Raw genomic sequence first — 18,342 nt, 5'->3', positions numbered from 1 at the left:
CCCTCTCTCCCTCTCTTCCTCTCCCCTCTCTCCCTCTCTTCCTCTCCCCTTTCTCCCTCTCTTCCTCTCGCCTCTCTCTCTCTTCTCTCTCCTCTCTCTTCTCTCTCTCTCTCCTCTCTCCCCTCTCTCTCATACAGAGGTCCTCCTATTCTATTAAAACTTATTTTAAGAGACTTCACAACTTGGGAAGTGAAACAAGGTTAAGGATTTATGCAAGGATTCTCAATGGAACCCCACCAAGTTTTACAAACCCTAAGCCCTATGAGCCCATTATGAAGCTGGATTAACTGAGACATCTATTCCCACTATATTATTATAATGGAAGGAGTACATAGCTAAAGGTTAACATACCAATTTACTTCTTTGGACCTCAATTTCCTCTTCAATAAAAAGAGAGCTTTATTTTTCTTTTTTAATTATTTGTAACATTCTTTTCTTTTTAAAATTTTGAGTTTTAGATTATTTCCCTCTTTCTCTCTCTCTCCCATCCAATAAGAAGACAAGCAATATATAAGATCATGTGATACACATTTCCATATTAGCAAGGGAGGAAGGAAGGAAAGAACAAAAAATATATACTTCTATTTCTATTCAGAGTTCATCACTTCTGTCTGTGGAGGTGAATAGTATTTTTTCATCATGAGTCCTTTGGAATTGTTTTGGATTATTGTATTGATCAGAATAGCTAAGTCTTTCACAGTTGATCATCATTACAATCTCGCTATTACTGTGCAGAGTGATCTCCAGGTTCTTCTCACTTCACTTTGCATCAGATCTTACCATGCATTTTCTGAAACCAGTTGATGAGCATCCCCTCAATTTCCAATTCTTTGTTAACACAAAAAAAGAGCTGATGATTGTGCACTTAATGTGCAGCCTCTGAGACAGAGATGCTACAGAGTATAGATTGATTCTTGAACACTTGTGCTAATTTTGGCCTGACAACACCAGGAAAACAGAGGTTCTCCACCAGTCAGCAACTGTACCATCCATATGTGGAACCATCAATTAGAGCAAATAGAAAAATTTTGAATGCTATCAATAAGTTCACTTACCTTGGCAGTACACTTTCCAGGGACATCTTTCCAGTTCACATGAAATTCCTCCAGTTTATTATTCCTTTGAGCACAATAGTATTCCATCACCAACAGACATCACAATTTGTTCAGCCATTCCCCAATTGAAGGGCATACCCTTGTTTTCCAGTTTTTTGCCACCCCAAAGAGCATGACTATAAATATTTTTGTACAAGTATTTTTCCCTATGATCTCTTTGAGGTACAAACCCAGCAGAGGTACGGCTGGATCAAAGGGCAGACATTCTTTTAGTGCTCTTTGGGCATAGTTCCAAATTGCCATCCAGAATGGTTGGATCAATTCACAACTCCACCAGCAATGCATTAATGTCCCGATTTTGCTATATCCTCTCCAACATTTATTACTCTCCCCCAGCATTTATCATTTCTGCCTTTCTCTAATTGATACTGATTTAAGCATTTTTATATCACTATAGATAGATTTGATTTCTTCTTTTGAAAACCGGTTGTTTATATCCTTTGACCATTTGTCATTTGGGAAATGGCTCTTATTTTTATAAATTTGGCTCTGTTCCCTATATATCTGAAAAATAAGTACTTTCTCTTATAAACTTGCTATAATTTTTTAATATTACTTTATTATTATTATTATTCTATGATACCTTTTAGCAAAATGAATTTTTTTGATAATCTCTTATAAATAGGTCTAATTTTGCTTTTACTTTGTCTGAGATTGTGATTGCCACTCCAGCCCTCATCACTTTAGCCAAAGCATAATACTCTGACCTTGCCCTTTATTTCAGCTTTATGTGTATTTCCTTCCTAAATATATCTTTTTTTCCTCAACCCTTAACTTCTGTGAATTGGCTCCTAGGTGGAAGAGTGGTAAGGGTGGGCAATGGGGGTCAAGTGACTTCCCCAGAGTCATACAGCTGGGAAGTGTCTGAGTCTGGATTTGAACCTAGGACCTCCTGTCTCTAGGCCTGACTCTCAATCCACTGAGCTACCCAGCTGCACCCCCCAAATATATCTTTTGTATACAACATATTGTTGGATTCTTGTTTCCAGTCATTATGCTCTACATGTCCATTCTATGGTCTAGCTCATCACATTCACATTCACATTCACAGTTATGATCCCTAACAATGCATTTCCCTCTAACCCACTTTCCGCTGTTTATTCCTCTCTCTGTCTCTCTCTGTCTCTCTCTGTCTCTCTCTGTCTCTGTCTCTCTCTGTCTCTCTCTCTCTCTCTGTCTCTCTCTCTCTCTGTCTCTCTCTCTCTCTCTGTCTCTCTCTCTCTCTCTCTCTCTCTCTCTCTCTCTCTCATTTCTTCTTACTTCTGCTTTATTTCTGATCACTGACTCCCCACCATATCTTTTATCTCCTTCCCCTCATATCTCCCTATTAGGTAAGTTACATTTCTATATTCAAATGAGTGTGTATATGCATTTTTCCCTCTTTGGTCCAATTCTGATGAGAGTGAGATTCAATCATTGCCTACCATCTCCATTTTCCCATCCATTATAAAAATTCTTCCTTGTGTGCCTCCTTTATGTGAGAGATTTTACCCAATTCTGTCTCTTTTTTTCCCCCTTATCCTAGGGCATCCCTTTATCACCTCTGCATTCTTTTTTGGAAATTATCCTAACATAATCAACTCACACCTGTGTCCTTTGTTTATGAAGAATCCTTCTAAATGCTCTAGTAACAATAAAGTATATGCATCATCTTCCCAGATAGGAATGAACAAAGTTTAACTCCATTGAGTTCTTTATGATTACTCTTTCATCTGTTTGAATGTCAAAATTTCTGCTCAGCTCTGGTCTTTTCATCAGGAATGCTTGGGAGTTCTCTGTTTCACTAGATATACATTTTTACCTAAAGCATTATACTCAGTTTTTCTGGGGAAATTATTCTTGGTTGTAATTTTAGCTCCTTTGTGTTCTGGAATATCATGTTCCAAACCTTCTACTCCTTTAATATGGAAACTGCTAAATTCTATGTGATCCTGCCTGGGTCTCCATGATACTTGAATTGTTTCTTTCGGGCTTCTTACAATATTTCCTTATTGGCCTGGCAGCTCTAGAATTTGGCTTTAATATTTCTGGCAGTTTTCATTTGGAGATCTCTTTCAAGTGATCAGTGGATTCTTTCATTTTCCATTTTACTTTTTAGATCTAAGATAGTGCAACAATTTTTCATGACTTCTTGAAATCTGACATTAGACTCTTTCTTTGATTGTGGTTTTAGGGTATTGCAAAAATTATTAAATTATCTCTTCTCAATTTATTTTCCAGGTCAATTGTTTTCCCAATGAATTATTTTATATTTTCTTCCATTTTTTATTCTTTTGACTTTGTTTTTATTATTTCTTGAAGTTTTATGGAGTTTTTGGTTTTCACTCATCCATTTCTAATTTTTAAGAAATTATTTTCTTCAGTAAGCTTTTGTACCTCTTTTCCTTGGCCAATTCTGCTTTTTAACAAGTTGTTTTCTTCAGTGAATTTTGTAACTCCTTTTTCACTGGCCTACTCTGCCATTTCTTCAGCGAATTTTTGTGCCTCTTTTAACATTGAGCCAATTCTGCCTTTTAAGGTGATATTTTCTTCAGGATTTTTTTTCTGTGTCCCTTTTCTCTTTTTATAATTTCCTTGTATCACTTTCATTTCTTCTCTCAATTTTTTCTCTTCCTCTTTAATATCTATTTAGTTCTGCCAGTAATTCTTTTTAATTTTTTTTTATTTAGAAGATTTTTTTCCATGGTTTCATGATTGCTGATTCGGCCCACCCCCCACCCACTTTTTCCTTCCCCCTCCCGAAGCTGACAAGCAGTTCCGCTGGGTTATGCATATATCATTGTTCAAAACCTATTTCCGTGTTATTCATATCTGCAGTAGAATGATCTTTTAACACCAAAACCCCAATCATATCCTTAATGAACCATATGATCAATCCTATGTCTTTCTTCTGTATTTCTGCTCCCACAGTTCTTTCTCTGAATATGAATAGCATATAGAATAAGTTTCTCTGGATTGTCCTAGGTCATTGCATTGCTGCTACTAGAGAAGTCCATTACAGTGTATCAGTCTCTGTATACAACGTTCTCCTGGTTCTGCTCCTTTTGCTCTGCATCAATTCCTGGAGGTCTTTCAAGTTCACGTGGAATTCATCCAGTTCATTACTCTTTTCAGCACAATAATATTCTATCAGCAACATATATCACAATTTGTTCAGCCCTTCTCCAATCAATGGACACCTCCTCATTTTCCAATTTTTTGCTAAGAGAGAACAAAGAGAACCTGCCAGGATTTTCTTGCTGACCTTCCAATTAGCATTTTTCTTTGAGGCTTTACTTACAGCTATTATCACATCATTATCTTCTTCTAAATTTATGTCTTTGCCTTCCCAACAATCACAATGGTTTTTCTATGGTTAGGGTTTTTTCTTTGTTGTTTCAATTTTTCCATCCTATTTCTTCACTTTGAACTTAATGTCAAAGTTAGTCATTGCACACCTGGGAGTGAAGAGGCATTGTGCCAAGCTTCAGGATTTTTCTGTGCTGCTATTTTCTGAGTTGGTTCTGAGAATCTTCAAGTTTTGGGGTTCTTCAAAGGTATTGTGATTCAGGGAGAGGGGTGGTAACCACTCTCCTATTCTGTGACATGGATCCCTACTCCCCTACAATCATAAGTACTTGTGCTCCTCTGAACCCTGGAATTATGACCAGACCCCCTTCCCTTCTGCAGCCACACGTGCTAGTGCTCCTCTGTCTTAGAAATGGGACCAGCACCCCTGCTCCCTTGTGACTGATCACAAGGGCTCCTCTTGGTCCTGCAACCCAGTTTCACCTGTGTCCAATACCAGCAAAGGGTCTTCTGTAATCTCATTCTGACCAGTTGTTTGAGTCCCTAACCATCTCTAGGCTGAGGGATTCCAAAGCTGCTGCTGCTATGACAACCACCTCCAACGCCCACCACTGGTGCTCCTATGATGCTCTGGGTCTACACTCATCCAGGTATTACTGACCTGTCCTGAAAACCTCCTAAGTTGTCTTAAGCAGGAAAAAAAATGTTTCCCTCTGACCTTTTGTTGACTCTGCTATTCCAAAATTTTATTTAAGGCATTATTTTAAAGTGGTTTAGACGGGAATGTTGGGAGAGTCCTGACCTCTACTCTGTTATCTGGGCTCCACCACTAAAAGACAGTTTTCTCAATGACTTTACGACCTATAACTAGCCTTTTCAGGCCTCTGACATTCTGTTCTTCCCCTGCTCCTTGGCAGAGGTCTCAGATCCTCTTTCTGGTTTCTTTTTCAGGACTGACCTATCAGAATAAGAATCCAGACTCCCTTAGATTTCCAAAGTTCATTCTTCTATTAAATCAAGTGAATACAATTGAAGAAATACCTAGTAAGAATCTACTATGCACACGAACATTAAATGCATTCAGTCTCCCTTGCCTAGATATATAGTTCTGAACATCAAATGTTTCCTATTCTTGAACAGCAACAGCTCCCTTCTCTGCCAGAGGGAACAGTGTCTCCCGATCTGACCTCAATTAGCAAAGTTTCTCTATCTTGTATAGTTCCTAATGTGCTATTATTCCCAGGGGGAAACCTTCCTTTGAGAAGAAGAAAAATGGAGGGAGGGAACAAGAAGTATACCCGAGTTTCTGGCTACAATCTGGAGACTGATTTTCTTAAAACTTGGGACAATTTGATTTTATGTATTTAGGGAGAATTCATTCATTTAGTGTTCCCAAATGTAATTCTTGGATGGGCAAAAATAATCAAGGGAAGTCCTTGCATATACATATTAGGACACAAATATTTCAATTGTTAGAGCTCTTTTCCTCCTTTAAATTATCTTGACTTTACTATATCTTCCTCAGAAGAATGTGAACTACTTGAAAATAAGACTTATTTAATCTTTTCCTGTATTTTCAGGGCCTTGCCTGACACATTTGTTGCTGAGTCTTTTTCAGTCACATCTTACTCTTCATGACCCCTTTCGGGGTTTTCTTGGCAAAGATACTGAGGCAGGTTGCCATTATTTTCCTCCAGTTTATTTTACAGATGAAGAAACTAAGGCAAATAAAGGTAAGTGACTCGCCCACAGGATCACACAACTAGTGAGTGTCTGAGGCCAGATTTTAACTTAAGAAAATGAGTCTCCCTGACTCCAGGCCCAGCACTCTATCTGCTGTGCCACCTCACTGCCCCAACCTGAAACATATTACAATAAAGCATCATTGACTAGAAAGCAGAAGCAACCTCCATATTTCTATCCAAGGCATCACCCATTCATCTGGTCTTTCATATTCAAAACCTGGGTGTCATTTTTTACTCTTTCATGGCTCTTGCCTCTTATAATAAACCAGGTTTTAAATTCTGTTCATTTTTCCTCTGTAGCATCTCTTGTTACTTTCTGTCAAATCAAATGAGATAATATTTGTAAAGTGCTCAGGATAGTTCCTGACACTTAGGCAAGCTTGTTCTTTCCCCTTCTCCCCTCTCCTCTTCTTTCTCTTTCTCGTACCTTCTACTTTTCTCGTACTTTCTCATACCATATCAAATGCTGGAGGAGACACAAATAATAACAACTTTTATTTAAATGATATTTCAAGTTTACATGGATGTAGGAAAGAAGTTGCTGGCCCTTTCTGACTGCTCCCCACACTCTAAGTATGTCTGGCTCTCGGCAAAGACCCAATAGTAGAGAAAAGGGTCAACTCTCCACCAGAAAAAGGTGCTGCCCATGGCAGTGACACCACCTACCAATTCTGATTGGATGTTGCTGGCTGCCCCACTCTTGTGGCATTCAGAGCTCATGCCCTGCTGTGGACGTGATGGGGAGGCTGTCTAATTATTAAGTGCCTGTATGTAGTTGTTCCATAACGGCTTTGTGGTACTGGCCGGCCATGCCCAAATTCTGGCCTCCCATCCCTGCCATGGGCAAAGAAGGTTCCTGGTACCTGGCCAAGCAAGAATGTCCTTAGACAAAGGTCCTACTGGAGCCCAATTCTTGAAAGCAAGAAGGCAATTCAATACCTTTTTCCTATCCCTAATCCCAGTTACCTAAAGAGTTATAGCAGGCTTAGATTCAGAAGACCACTGACCACTATCATAGTTTCTCCCTTACCTTTGGGAGACAACATAGTATAATAGAAAGAGATTAGGAGTTGGAGGACCAGGGTTCAAGTCCTTTCACATCTCTTGGTCTCAGTTTTCTCAACTGAAATGGCCACAAAGTTCTTGTCTCTCTCTAAATCTATGATCCTATGAGCTGAATGCAGGGTACAAATTATCTATATTATTTTGTTACTTTGTTTTTTATTCAGGATTTGTTTGTATCAAAAACTTACAATGATTCTCAATTATATTTGAATAAAATATGAGCTAATAAAATTATTGATTAGATTGTTTTATGAAAAGTGGTGATAAGATTTTTTTAAGAGTCCATTTATATTAAGTTCAGAAACCATTAAAATATGACATTTCCTATCAAGTAAAATGTGAAATCCTTTTTAGATTATTTAAGTTCCTCTCCCATCAGAAGTCACCCTATTTTTCCATAGTTTCTATATTATTACTCTCTTCCATACATATGAGGACTTAGTCAAACTGGACTTAACCTACTCTCTGAACATGCCTCTGTATCCTCTGCCTAGGACATCTTCCCTACCACTCTTGTTAAATTTCAATCCAATTGTAAAGCCCAATTGGAATGGTGGTTTGTTTGTTTTTTGTTTGTTTTTTGTTTGTTTTTTTCACTGTTGACCTGACCTTCCTTTCCAGAATCCACAAAGAACTTGGAGAATATTTAAAATTTCTAATGTACTTGTCATTGAATATTGCATATTATAGCTCTCTGTGTGGTTTCTTGTTCTTCCTGCTAAATCTTGGACAATATAGGGTAGCAATGGTGAACCTTTTAGAGAAAGAATGCCCAAACTAGGAGGGAGGAAGTACTCCCATTGGGCTGCTTGGCAGAGGGTCAGGTCATGTGAGAAATGTCCTTAGGCACACAGAGACAGGGAATGGAGCAGCCCCTTCAGTTCACCAACACAGATAATAAGGATTATTTCTTTCAGAAACTTCCACAGCCCTTAACAAAATGCAGCACACAGAAGGCATTTAAACAATGCTCATTGAAGCAATAAACACAGGTAATGCTGTGTTTATTGCTAAATCCTAGATTTCTATTTCTAGTGCATATGATAATTAAAGCTGCCATGTGAGGGTATGAGGATAAAAGGATGGAGCTGAGCATGAGAAGTCAGAACCAGAAGTCCAGCTAAGGATGTCAGTTACCCGTGCAGGTGACAAAGTATATTGAATGATGACCTGGAGTCAGGAAAACTCCTCTTCCTGAATTCAAATCTGGCCTCAGATACTTACTGACCCCAGGAAAGTCACTTTAACCTTTTGGCCTCAGTTTCCTCATCTGTAAAATGAGCTGGAGAAGGGAATGGCAAACTACTCTAGTACCTTTTTCAAGAAAATCCCAAATGGGGTCACAAAGAGTCAGATAGACTAGAAAATGACTGAATCCTGAGCGATCAAGAAATCCAAAGTTCCAGAAACCGTATCATGTAGAGTAGGATAGGTAGGTGCCATAGGTTCAGGCAGCCAAGCAGTCAGATCTCCAAGACCAAGAACTAAAGCTGCAGAAACCAGTTGATCTCTGGTCTGAGTCTTCTATCCTTTTTTATACTGTTTATTAGTTTGTCCTGGATACCATATGTGACAGTTATAGCCAGAAGGAGATTGAAAGTCCAAAGGATTTATTTACAAAAAGGAAAAGAGGAAAATGGGGAAGAAATAGAAGCCCCAGGAGTGGTATGATATATGTGACCCCATTCTGTTTAAATTGGCAGGTTAAAAAGTCCTGAATTTATTCTACCTAGTGATCATTATACCTACATCCATAAGCCAGTCCTTTCCCCATTCTATCAGCTTCCTTGCTGATAATAAACAATAGAAAGGGGTGGGAAAAATATTTGCTATTCTCTTCAGACCTTCCCCTGAGCCACACTGTAAAGTAGAAGTAAAGTTTATTTTTGGTGGATTCTTCACTCTGGGCACTCCCTGTCCATTCTGTGATTTTCCCCTTGCCACCTGTAACTCAGGCAAGATGATCTGGATATGCCCCAGCATGCCAAAATTTAGAAGGTGCTGATCACACTTTGAATCCTTCAGGATTGTAGAAGCAACTGAGCTCAACGCTCAATTAATAAGAATCATTTATTAAAATTGGAAGCTACCAGTGGGCAATGCTTACTCTGCCCTAATAGTCATACCTCGAATGAACTCCCAATCTGGCCCATCCCATCCCTGTCCTCCTAGGCTTCCCTGGCAGTAGCATCACAGTATCCCAGTGTCCCTTCCCATATTTGTTTCCATTATGTTTCTTTTTTAAAAAACTCTTACCTTCTGTCTTAGGATCAATACTGTGTATTGGTTCCAAAGCAAAAGAGTTGTAAGATCTAAGCAATGGAGGTTAAATGACTTGCCCAGGGTGACACAGCTAGGAAGTGTCTGAGGCTAGATTTGAACTCAGGACTTCCTATCTCTAGGCCTGGCTCTTTATCCAATGAGCCACCTCGCTTCCCCTTCCCTTATGGTTCAAAATAATTGCCCCAGGCACAAAAAATGGCTAGTTATGGCCCTGACTCCCTGTCATCAGTTCATTACCAACTAATTTCAACCTAAATAAATTAATGACTTAAGGTGGAATCCCTCTAGAATGTGTTTGCATTTTAATATCGAACTCTGGAAGATGGAAAAGTCCTTCCATAGCAAAAATAAGGAAATTGTATTGGAGACATTTCAGGCATTGTGGCAGCAGAGGAAATTCTTTGCAAAAAGATCTTTTCCATCATGTTTCTGCTTTCTCTGCCCATGTTTGAGACTTCCTCAGGACACTGGGAAAAGGGTGGAGATATTCCCAAAAGGGGGCAGTTGATGGTGCAGTGGACAGAGCATTGGGCTTGGAGATGGGCAGGTTCATCCTCCTGAGTTCAAATCCAGCCTCAGACATTTACTAGCTGTGTGACCCTGGGCAAGGTACTTCACCCTGTTTTCCTCAATTTCCTCATCAGTAAAATGAGCTGGAAAAGGAAATGGCAAACCACTCCAGAAATTTGCCAAGAAAATCCCAAATGAGATCGTGAAGAGTCAGACGTGACTGGAACACCTGAACAACCATAGTCCTGAAGGACATTCTTCAGGGCCTTCTTTTCCTCACCAGGTAGGTTAAACCAGGCCCCTCGACTCCCTTAGACATCCCAGTGAGAAGAATCTCCCTACAAAGAGGGTTCTTCTCTACCTCTAAATAAAACCCGGTGGCAGTAATACAGAGAGGGAGAAAGGGATGCTAGTGGTACCCAAGCCTTCATCTGCTCACTTGCTCTAAACAGAAATCACTTACCCTAAACGGAAATCAGTCCCCAACGGCCTTCTCTCCAAACGCCTTGTATGACAATGAGTGATTTGTAACAACATCCAATCGGGCGCACCTAACCTCCCTGTAATTGCCTGTCCTTTTCAGTGGTCTTAAAAGCTTTCCAGTGAGGAAAAAAAAAGAGACTCCTTGTCAGAAGCATGCTATTATACAGGGAGGAGGCCTGCCCTGCCCCCACATCTTTCCTTCCCTTCTGATGCATCTCTCTTCCCCTCAGCCCCTACCATTTGGGGAGAACAGCAAATGTTGCTTCCAGGCCTCGCCACAACATGACAGTTTAAGCATCTGGATGATGCTAACCCAAGAGCTGGGACCACCTGGCTCTATGAATTACCCAGCTGCTCCCTCAAGCTCCCACCCCTCTTCCCTTTCTGCTTCCCTCCAGCATGATAGAGCCTGGGAAGGGGCATCTCTAAGAGACCTCTGTTAAAATGCAAATAGCCCTGGAAGGGGCCTTGCCTCCTGGTATCAGCTAGCACCACATCTAGAAAATAGCTGCTATTATTAGGAATTGAAAACCTGAGAGGGCCAGAGATTTGTTGAAGGTCACACAGCAAAGTCAATGGAGGAGAAAGGAATCTGTTTTCATCACCATTTTCCCATAGATCTCTGCATTGGTATTCAATGTTTCTTCTCACAAAACCCAAAGATATCACAAATTTGGCCATGGTTTGAGACAACAAGCCTACCCCTGGCCCCCTGAAACTGTACAGGGAAAAAATGGATAACAAAAAATCAAAATAGCAATTATTTTGGAGGCCTCTTTGAAATTCACTGGACAGGCTGCCTCTGCTCTAAACATGTCTTCTCCTGTACACCTACCCTTATCCTTTCTATGGCATTTTCTCGACATAGAAAGACCCAAAAATATTCTCTGCTCAGTAATGGACAACAGGGGCCACCATCCCCTGGCCTCTCACCAGCATCTCCTTGCCCATGATTTCAGTGGGAAACTAGTCATATGTGCCTAAGTTAGACTCTGTCCATATCTATGAAACCCATACCTCTTGTCTGTGTTGTAGAACTAACAAAGGATCCAAGTGGTCCACCAATTAAACCAGGTGGAATGAGAGCTTCATATGAAAATATGAAAGTGCCAAGTCTAGAGAAAGGCTTCTTATGGAATCACAAAGTGCTTCTTCCTTTTCTTGTCATGGCCTTAAGATCATAAATAGTGCCTATGGTACTCTGGAACATCTCGGATTGTATTTCTAATGTCTCCTGACTCCCAAGATATATCCTTGGTTGTCTTTGGCCTTGCTTATATTTGATTGGTGTCCAAATCTGAGTGTTTCATTTTGGATTTTATGCCTTCCTTTGTGCGAGTTTAAATTGTTGTTTTTCATCCTTGTTTTTGAAGAGGACCAATGACATCTTGGGGTTATGTCTTGAATTGTGCTTGATTTGGATTTAAGCAAAGCAGAATTGTACAAAGTCATCAGCCTCTGTTTCTCTTTTAGAGTCATCAAAGTCCAGTGGCAAGACAAAAGTCAAGATAACTGGCAATAGCCCAGGAAGCAGTGGATGACTTTGGTTTCTTCAGTGTTTGACTAAGATCTAGGTGCTCCACAGCACTTCTTCAGCCATCTTCATGGCCTTTGAAACAAATCATGCTTATCCAGTCATTTCAATGGACAAAGTGGTCACATGATTGAAGTAACATCCTCCTAACTGTTTGATGCCTGTTGGTCATGCTCAAGCTGGGTTAGCCATCTGCCTGGATGGTTTTACCATGGTGTGGCCAATGCTCATGCTACAGCTTGTTGGAGCCAGAGATTAGAGTTGGGTGACAGATAGACACCAAAGATGGATGAGCAGCCCCTAAAAGGGATCAACAAGCCCTCCCACAAAAAGTCCCAGTCCTTCCAGAACACCCTATATACCTCATGGGTTTAAATGCATAGTAAAGGTCTTTTGCTGCTGGCATCACTGGCCCATCTGCCTGTTTTGTGAAAACCTTCAAGTCCCAAAGCAGCTGCAATGGACTAGTACACTCTTCCCCATACCCCACCTCAACCCCTCCATGAATATATTTTTGAGGATTTTTCAGTCATCACGACTGTGGTTCTGGTCTAAGTAGTACTAGGCTAAATATAGTACACACATCAGGGATTTTGTTGCAGCATAATAAAGACAATAACTTAAACCCTGACTGCTTCATTTGCATGTCAATCAAAAAGGATATTGGGAGCAAGATTCATCTTGGTACCCAGTCTCCACACAGTTCCAATAGGGTTGAAAGGTAAAGAGTCTTCAAAATGAACTTCAGAAACATTGTTTCATAATCAGATATGTAATGAAAGTTAGAAGGAATTTTCTAACTCCAAATCAGAGTGTTCTGGGACCAAGATCCTTGAATCAGCATGCACAGCAACAATAAAAAAAAAACAAAGATAATCCCATCTTGAAGCACACCTTTGTTAGCTCCTTATTTTTGGTTCTGTGGCTTGTATTATTTATTCTGTCTTTTAAAGAATCAGCCTGATACAACCATTCTAGAGAGCAACTTAAATTATGGCCAATGGGTCATCAAACTGTGCATACCCTTTGACCCAACAATAGAACTACTAGAGCTGTATCCCAAAGATAATTGTACAAAAATATTTATAACAGCTCTTTTTTTGTGGTGGCAAAGAACTGGAAACCAGAGGGATGTTCAACAACTGGGGAATGGCTGAACAAGTTGTGGTATATGCTTGTAATGGAATACAATTGTGCCATAAGATGTGACAAACAAGGCAATCACAAAAAAAAAACCTGGAAAGATTTATATGAAATGATGCAAAGTGAAATGAGCAGCACCAGAAGAATGTTGTACACAGAAACAACAATAATATATAATGATCAACTGTGAATTGCCCTGGATCCTTGCCTTGCTGATATCAATAATATATAATGATCAGCAAGGCAAGGATCCAGGGCAATTCCAAGAGACTCATGTTGAAAAAAGCTATCCAATCTTAAAGAATGAACTAACAGAGTCTGAATGCAGATTGAAGCATACCATTCTTCACTTTATTTCCTCCATTAATTTTTCTCCAGTGAAAGCTATATGTGTCTTCTTTCACAGCATGATGAACATGGAAATATGTAATGTGTGACAACACATGTATAATCTATAACATAATACCTGCCATCTTGGGATGTAGAGGAGGGAGAGAACATGGACTAAAAAAATGATTGTTGAAAATCATACTGACATGTGAATTTGAAAAAAAACTAACATTTTTTTAATCAGCTTGCCTTTGTCAGAGTTCCAGCCATTTCATCTTAACAAATGGGAGTGGAGAGAAGCAGGAGGTCCTAAAAAGTTGAAATTTAGCAGATGGTTATAGGTAACAGTCCAGGAACCATGAAACCAATGGAGATACTCAGCAGAAAAAAAACACAAAGGAGGATGAAAATATAATATGCAGCAGAAATGAGATAATATATAGAAAGGAGTACATGAGATCCATAAAACAATCCCATCAAAGATATCAAGAGTCTGCAAAGCCAGAAGTGTGAATTGCCCTAGACATGCACGGACTCTAGCCTGATATATCCCTATATGGGCTCCTTCCTCTGTTCTGGGCACACTGATTCCTCTTGTGTACACCCTTACACATACATGCTCTCACCATATGTTTCCTTATCAAGGTTGTTCTTCATTTGTATACTTTCCCCTTTCTGGTGGTATAGTAACCTATAAGAAAGTAGATCCCATATTGAATGGTAGGATAGAGATTTTTTTTTCTATTTTTACTTTGTTTTATTTGATTAAATGTCTTTTAAAAATGTGTCCTCTGGCTCTCTAATAAAAGTAAACATATGGTTGCACAAAGACATACCAACTGAGGTTTCAAATGGGTTCTAAACCATCAAGGACCTTGAACTTGGAGTACATATTCTAGGAGTTGACATACAAGGTGATTTCCTAAGTGCTACATCAATGGTTGTTACTATTTTACATCCAATAACCTCTTTCTTTGCCTTGTATCTAATACCAGTATTACAGCACTCTATTTCCTGTAACCATACCCCAAAGCTACCCAAATCTTCACTTTCAAATGTTAGTGCTCCTGCAGAAATGAACTTCCCTACTCCCTAAACCATGGCACCACTCTATCACCTGTTTGGCCATTTGCCAAGAATATAAGAATATAAGAATATAAGAATATAAAAGCTTCCCTAAATGGAAGATTTTAAAAAAACTTTTATACTTCTGTCTTAAAATTAATTCTAAGTATCAGTTCCAAGGCAGAAGACAGGTAAGAGCTAAGCAATTAGGGTTAAGTGACTTGTCCAGATTCACACAGCTAGGAAGTGCCTGAGGCCAGATTTGAACCCAGGATGTCATGTCTCTAGGCTTGGTTCTCTAACCACTGAGTCACCCAGCTGCCCCTAAATGAAAGCTTTCTTAAGGATAAAGGAGAGTTACACATACATGGAGAGATCAGAGAAGAAGCCAGGAGGGAAAATAGATAAGAAGAGACTGAAAATTAGAGAAAAGAAATGAAAATGAGGGATTCATAGTCCTCAGCTGCCTTACCTGACATGTAGCTGTATCCTAAAAGGAGTCTAGAATCCTTTCCAGCAGTAGGCATGAGCATGGGATGTTATGTGTCTGGCCAGGATGCTAATATATCCTAGACCTGAATAGGGGAAAGTCTGGAGGTATAGTGTCCCCGAGGGCTTCCACAAATCTGGCAAAGGGAAGGGCAAAGGATAAATAAGGTCCCAAAGCCCATCAAAAAGGTAGATGATGGCCCTTCATTCACAGTCTTCCCAGGGACACAGAAGTGGTTTTTTTCTCCTGTATATTGGTACGACTTAATTATCACTGATTTAATTCTCACTGTGTGTCCCAAACACAGGCAAAAAACATGGCTCATGTCTTTGAGAAGAGAGAGTGGTCATTTTATGTCACCCATCTTCTTTGGTCTTCTCTGAACCCTGCAACTTCCCATTATCTACTGAATAAATTCCAAACTTCATTCAAGGCTCTCAATGTTGACACCATCCCCTCTTCCTTCTAACTTCATTTCCTCCCATTTCTTCAGTATACAAAACCTGCCCTCTTCACCAATTAAACTAATTCTGACCACGCTTTCCAGTCTCCATGCCTTTTCACATGTTATTTGCTTCTTTGGAAATATACTGTGATGTTAAAAATTAATACACAACATCTCCAAGTATTTTATTTAATAATATTTATTAATAATAACTAAAATAAAAAGCTAGAGCAAAAAGGGTGCGAACCCAGTCACGCACGTGGAAAAAGAGAGAGAAGAGGTAGGGTTACCCACAACTATATACAAACATGCAAGGATTCTATGTGGACTAAAGAAAAAAGATGCTGGGTAATACTAAAGGAATTCTGGGGAACGTAGTCCTGGGGTAGAACATTCTAACTACACAGTACTCTCCACCCATAAAAATGCTACACACTTTTCAAGGCACTGAATATATGCTACCATCATTTCCTGATGTCACCCAACTGGTCTTTTCCCCTTCTGAGTCCAAAGAACATTTTGTTCATACCTCTTCTATGGTACTTAGGGTCTGCCCGATACATCATTGTTACCATGCTTGTTTCACTCCTCATTTGATTATTTTGTTGTTCAGTTTTTTCAGTTTTGTTCAGCTCTCCATGACCCTGTTTTGGGGTTTTCTTACCAAGATATTAGAGTGGTTTGCCATTTTCTTCTTCAGTGTATTAAGGCAAACAAAAGCTAAGTGGCTGTGCCCAGGGTCACATAGCTAGTGAGAGCCAGAGGCTGGATTTGAACTCATGAATATGAGTCTTCCTGTTTCCAAACCACTGTGCCACTTAGCTGCCCATTAGATTATAGGGAGAGATAGTAGAACTATTAGGACAGAAGCTATCAAAGGATCATAGACAGGTCATCCATCTAGGCCAAATGCATCTTTTTAAAGATGAGGAAACTCCGGCCCTGAAAGTTTAAATCACTTCTCCAAGGTCATACAGGATATAAATAATGAAGCCAAGATGATCCCAGCTCTTCTCAATGCATATCTGCTTCTCTTTCTATTGTACTTCTTTATGTTTATGTATAAAATATGGCCTTCTTTCCCATGGTTCCCTTGCATCACCATCCTGTCACAGTCTTGTGTGTAGTAGATGCTGATTGATTGAATTAATCAATTAAACAAGCAAGTGAAGCTCAGAGATTTAGCCAAAGGTTATTGGTAGTTGGTACCAGACCAAGAATTTGGACCCAAAGCCTCTGACTCCCAAATTTATCCTATCACCAGCATACTTCCCAGATTTAACTCTCTAGGATTCTATAATTCTCAGCACGAAGGAGTAAAAAAGTATAAAGTCAAGCAAGTAGCCATTTTATTGTAGCTTCCAGCTTTATCCCAAGAGCATCCAAACAGACAGAGGTGAGACACCTCAGGGGGCCTACGGGAGATGCCAGTTGCTTGAACTTTCCAAACCTTCAACTCCAAGAGCCACGGTGCAGTCAATCTTTTATCTAAAGTCTTTCTCCAGCTCCTAATAAAAATATCTCCTGATAGGGCCCAGGGCAGCGCTCACAGGAAGTTTTCAGGGTCAAAGCAGGGGAAATATCTCATTCTACCATGAAGAAAGCCATTACAAACCACTCAGCTTAGAAAGAGGAGATCACGGGCACACAAAACCCTGATAAGCATCTCCTCATTTTCCCCGACTTTTTCCTCTTCTTAAACACAACTCTTAATCTAGGAAAGTGACTCGGCCTTCAAGTGGGTTTAATAATCTCCCTCAGACATTATGGGGAGACTGCATTTGTTGGGGGAGATAAGGCGACAGCCTGGGTGTGATGGGGCAGATGCTCTTCTTTATAGAAGCTCAGACTATATTTGTTACACGCCAGCTATCTGGGTGCCCTTCAGCAAAAGGATTTCATTTTCCTTTTCTTGGTAATTGGGTTCAGTGTGCCAGTTAGTACTTCCTAAATTTGCCCTCCATCCTGAGCACATTTTGGCCTTGTTGCCTGTGGGGCCACAAAGACTTCTGGGATCTAAGCATGAGTAAGAGATTGCTCAAGTTATTCATACTTGCCTGTATACATAACATACCTGTGTGAATTTGGGCAAATTACTTACAGGAAACCGGGCCTGTGCCCCGTTTATAAAATGGTAGGATGGGTTAAATGACCATTCTCCTGACCCTTTGTTTACCTCCCTCTTTTTTCATATTCTATCACATTTAGCACCTCTAAAATATATAGGCTGGCAGACAAGAACATACTAGTAATAAGTCATATTTCCATAACACTAGGAAATTATTGCATAGACTAAAACCTTGTAGTTACACAATTATCAGAAATGTGAAGAGAATGCACAATTTCATTTGCTGATGTGAAGAAAACATTTGATTCAGAAGAGCAAAATGCTTCTGAAGCTCTCCTCCAATGAAACATCTGCCATATTTAGCCCCATTACACCCACACATATGTTAAGATATCTTACAGGATTGATTGATAGACACAACAGAGATAACTTTTACAGTCCTGTGATGATTAAAGCAAGATACAAAGCAAGGAAACAAAAGTCAAAGGCATTTGCCATTATCAAGGAGATTGTCCTGCAGAGTCCTAGAATTAAAAAAAAAAAAAACCCAGATTCAAATCCTGCCTTGGGCACTTAAAAGGTGTGTGACCATGGGCAAGTCATTTAACCTTTGTCAGCCTCAGGTTCCTCATCTGTAATGTGAGAAAATCATGGAGGGGATTAGGACACTAAGTGGTTAATTATGGAAATTGAATTAACCACACCAACTCCATCTTATAACTCAATTCTGGAGTCTTAGTTCCCTTTCTATTCAATTATGGATCTAGTCCAAATTCTG

The sequence above is a fragment of the Gracilinanus agilis genome, chromosome 2 (genome assembly GCF_016433145.1).
Source record: "Gracilinanus agilis isolate LMUSP501 chromosome 2, AgileGrace, whole genome shotgun sequence".
NCBI lineage: Eukaryota > Metazoa > Chordata > Mammalia > Didelphimorphia > Didelphidae > Gracilinanus > Gracilinanus agilis.
This window is presented reverse-complemented; position numbering follows the sequence as displayed.